Source organism: Cryptomeria japonica, chromosome 3 (assembly GCF_030272615.1).
Source record: "Cryptomeria japonica chromosome 3, Sugi_1.0, whole genome shotgun sequence".
NCBI classification, from domain to species: Eukaryota; Viridiplantae; Streptophyta; class Pinopsida; order Cupressales; family Cupressaceae; genus Cryptomeria; species Cryptomeria japonica.
Window position 1 is genome coordinate 466412114 of NC_081407.1, and position 5239 is coordinate 466417352.

The following is a 5239-nucleotide window of genomic DNA, read 5'->3' on the forward strand; positions in this document are numbered from 1 at the left end:
TCTATCTCTCTATCTCACTCTCCTCATCTCTTAGGTGTATCTCTCTCACATTCCCTCCCTCTCCCCCCCCTCCCTCCCTCTCTAGGGTCATATGGTATTCTTAGGGGTCATATGGTATCCTAGGGATCCATGCATGTGTCCTAAGGGGTCATATGGTGTCCTAAGGAGTCATATGACCCATAACAACACATAAGGGGTCATATGGAGTCCTAAGTGGTCATAGGACACCATATGACCCCTTAACACATCATACAACCCATAATGACACCAAATGGTGTCCTAAGGGATCAGAGAGAACCATATGACCTTTTAGGACACCATACAACCCATAACAACACCATATGGAGTCCTAAGGGGTCATATGGTGTCCTAAGGGGTTGTAGGAGACCATATGACCCCTTAGGACACCATACGACCCCTTGGGACACCATATGGTGTCCCAAGGGGTCATATGGTGTCCTAAGGGGTCATATGGTTTCTTAGGGGTCATAGGACACCATAGAACACATAAAGACACCATATGGTGTCCTAAAGGGTCATATGGTGTCCTAAGGGGTCATAGGACACCATATGACCCATAGGACACAATATGACACCTAAGGGGTCATAGGACACCATATGGTCCCTTAGCACATCATAGGACCTATAATGAAATCAAATAGTGTCCTAAGGGGTCATAGAACACTATATGACCCTTTAAGACACCATATGGTGTTGTTATGGGTCGTATGGTGACCTAGGGGGTCATATGGCATCCTATGACCCCTTAGGACACCATATGGTGTCATTATGGGTCGTATGGTGTCTTAAGGGGTCATATGGTATCCTAAGGGGTCATAGGACACCATAGACCTCTTAGGAAATAATATGACCCTAATGACACCTAATGGGTCATAGGACACCATATGACCCCTTAGGACACCATACGACCCATAACGAAGCCATATGGAGTCCTAAGAGGTTATATGGTGTCCTAAGGGGTCATAGAACACCATATGACCCATAATGACACCTAAGGGGTCATATGGAATCCTAAGGGATCATAGGACACCATATGACCCCTTAGCACACCATAAAACCCATAATGTCACTAAATGGTGACCTAAGGGGCCATATAACACCATATGACCTCTTAGGACACCATACGACCCATAACGACAAGATATGGAGTCCTAAGGGGTCATATGGTATCATAAGGGGTCGTAGGAGACCATATGACCCTAATGACACATAAGGGGTCATAGGACACCATATGAACCCTTAAGACACCATACGACCCATAACGACACCATACGACCCATAACGATACTATATGGTATCCTAAGGGGTCATATGATCTCCTAAGGGGTCATAGAACACCATATGACCCCTTAGGACACCATACGAACCATAAGGACACCATATAACAAAACCAAATGCTGTCCTAAGGGGTCCTATGGTGTCCTAAGGGGTCACAGAACACCATATGACCTCTTAGGACACCATACGACCCATAACGACACCATATGGAGTCCTAAGGGGTCGTAGGACACCATATGATCCTTTAAGACACCATACGACTCCTAACGACACCACATGGTGTCCTAAAGGGTCATATGGTGTCCTAAGGGGTCATAGGACCCCATATGACCCCTTAGGATACCATGTCCTAAGGGTTCATAGGACACCATATGACCCCTAACGACACCTAAGGGATCATATGGTGTCCTCAGGGATCATAGAGCACCAAAAGACCCCTTAGGACACAATACAATAAATAACGACACCATATGGTGTCCTAAGGGGTCATATGGTGTCCTGAGGGGTCGTAGGACACCATTAGGTCTCTATCTCTTGCCCTCTAACTCTTTTTACATCTCTCCCTCCCAACCCCCTTCTCCCTCTCATCCTCTATGTCTATCTCTCTCTCACTCCCCCTCTCTTAGGTGTCTCTCTCTCTCATTTTCTCCCTCTCTCTCTCTCTCTCCATCTCTCCCTACCCCTCCCTTTCTCTTTCTTTATCTCTCTCTCCCTCTCTCTTAGGTTTCTCTTTCCCATTCTCTCCATTCTCTCTCTCTCTCTCTCTCTCTCTCTCTCTCTCTCTCTCTCTCTCTCTCTCTCTCTCTCTCTCTCTCTCTCTCTCTCTCTCTCTCTCTCTCTCTCTCTCTTCGAGGTCATAGGACACCATATGAACCCTTAAGACACCATACGACCTATAACGACACCATATGACCCATAACGATACCATATGGTGTCCTAAGGGGTCATAGAACACCATATGACCCCTTAGGACACCATATAACAAGACCAAATGTTGTCCTAAGGGGTCCTATGGTGTCCTAAGGGGTCACAGAACACCATACAACCCATAACGACACCATATGGAGTCCTAAGGGGTCGTAGGACACCATATGATCCTTTAAGACACCATACGACTCCTAACGGCACCACATGGTGCCCTAAAGGGTCATATAGTGTCCTAAGGGGTCATAGGACCCCATATGACCCCTTAGGATACCATGTCCTAAGGGGTCATAGGACACCATATGACCCCTAATGACACCTAAGGGGTCATATGGTGTCCTCAGGGATCATAGAGCACCAAAAGACCCCTTAGGACACAATACAATAAATAACGACACATATGGTGTCCTAAGGGGTCATATGGTGTCCTGAGGGGTCGTAGGACACCATATGGTCTCTATCTCTTTCCCTCTAACTCTTTTTACATCTCTCCCTCCCAACCCCCTTCTCCCTCTCACCCTCAATGTCTATCTCTCTCTCACTCCCCCTCTCTTAGGTGTCTCTCTCTCTCTCATTTTCTCCCTCTCTCTCTCTCTCCATCTCTCCCTACCCCTCCCTTTCCCTTTCTTTATCTCTCGCCCTCTCTCTTAGGTTTCTCTTTCCCATTCTCTCTCTCTCTCTCTCTCTCTCTCTCTCTCTCTCTCTCTCTCTCTCTCTCTCTCTCTCTCTCTCTCTCTCTCAGGTGTCTCTATCTCCCTCTCTCCCTCCCCCATCCTTTATCTTCCCTCTCCCTCTCTCCCTACCATTCTTTCCCTCTCTACCCTTCTCTCCCTACCATTCTTTCCCTCTCTACCCTTCTCTCCCTCTATCTCTCTCTCTTCCTCTACCAAGTCTCTCTCTTAAGTGTCTGTCTTTCCTATTCTCTTCATATTTCCCTCTCGCCCTCCCCCATCCTCTCTCTTCCCTCTCCCTCTCTCCTTCCAATTATTTCCATCCCCCTCTCTCAAGTGTCTCTCTCTCACATTCTTTCCCTCTCTCCCTTTCTCTTTCTCTCTCAAGTATATCTCCCTCTCTCCCTCCATCTTCTCTATTCTCTCTCTCACTCTCTCCCTCTCAAGCCTAACCTAAGAGAGAGGTAGATACTAAGTGAGAGGGAGGAAGGGATGGAAAATTAGTATGAGACTAGAGAAATAGCCCATGTGAGAGAGAGGGGTGGAGCAAGGGAAAGGTTGAGAGAGAGAGAGAGAGAGAGAGAGAGAGAGAGAGAGGTTGATGGAAAGAGAAGAAGAGACTATAGATAGAGAGAGCCCATGTGCGAGAAAAGGAGGGAGGAAGGGAGGGTTTGAGAGAGAGTTGAAGTGGGAGAAATGGAGGAAGGGAGGAGAGGGGGAGAGAGAGATCTCAAATGAGAGGGCGAGGGAGGAAGGTAGTCTCTCTACTTTTGTCTTTCTCACTTCATCCCTCCTTCCTTCCCTATCTATTTTTCTTTATCTCACACTCTTAAAAATCCCTCACTACTTTTAACTCCCCTAACTCTCTACATCCTTCCCTTCATACTCTCTCTCTCACCTCCACTTCTGTCTATCTAACCTATCTATATCTCTCTCTATCTATCTATCTAGGTATTTGGATAAATATTTTAAGGGGGGAGTGCAAAAAGGTAGGTAGATTATGTAGATAATAAGAGCTTAGTGATTACTGAAATTTGATTATGTTTGAGAAATTATAATAGCTAAAGCTTGGGGAGAGAGGAGAGAATGAGATGGAGAGAGGTGAAGAGAGGATGACAGAGATAGGAAAATAGATAGGTCTAGAGCTTAGGGGAGACAAATAGCGTGAGATAGAGAGATAGAAAGTGAATGATGATACAAGCCTACTGATTACTCAAATTTGACTATGTGTGAAAAATTATAAGATCTCCTAAAATCTAGAATCTTCATTATGACTCTTAGAGATGTGAAGCCACTCTCAAACATCTTGACAATATATACATAAAATATAACTTAAAAATGTTATATTTTATGTATATATCCTGCTGAAAAACCTAATGGAATGCTAAATGAATTGCATACAAGTCCATATTACTAATCTAAGTTTATTAATTTGAGCCTTGTACGTGGTTTGTCTTCTTAAAACCTTGTAAATGGTTTTGTTTATTCAAAATACCTCGTACGGGGTTTTGTTTATTAAAACCATGTGAGCGCTTCATATTAAAAATACCCCGTACATACTTTAGTTTATTTAGGCTTGTGAATAGGCTTGGATGACAAAGTTGTGGGTTGGAAGTTTGATTTCCCTCCATTTCCCTCCTTTTTGACGTGTTTTGTTTTATCAACTTGGTTTCTCAACTTTGTCATCATCAGGTTTACACTTCATCAACTGGGTATTTATAAAATTTCCACCATATTTTCACCCATCTTCTAAGCTTTCTAACCATATAATTTTTTTTAAATTTAAACAACAATAACATATTATTCTTGAATTTATTTTACCAGTGTCTCCATAGTTCTCAAAGACATATGTGTACCATTTTTTTAATAAATTTTGACCTACTTATCTAAATTTTAGAAAAATTCTATATTATTTTATTGCACTTGATTTTCTACAATTTAAAAAAAAATTTGCATCTTTGATTGTTTTGGTGCAAGTTATGCTTCATGCACAAACAAGTACCTGATTTTCAGGATGTGCTCGATTCAAAAAATCATTAAAAAAAAATACTACACAAAAAATACACAACTTCTAGTGCTCACTCTCAACTATCTTTCAACAAAATTATTTTTCAAAATACTAAATCTAACTATGACTTTTTTTATGCGCACGTTAGACAATATGTTATGTTTTTTTAGAAAAATTCAGGATTTGTTTTTCGTGTGTGAAGGATTTGACCCCCTTAATCTTATCCAATATTGAAAAAAATTAATAGTTTGGAAACTAGATTTAGAGTACTACAATATTTGTTCTTTGAGTATCTTCATATCTTAAGTATATGACTCTCAACTTTCTCCTCCAAGTT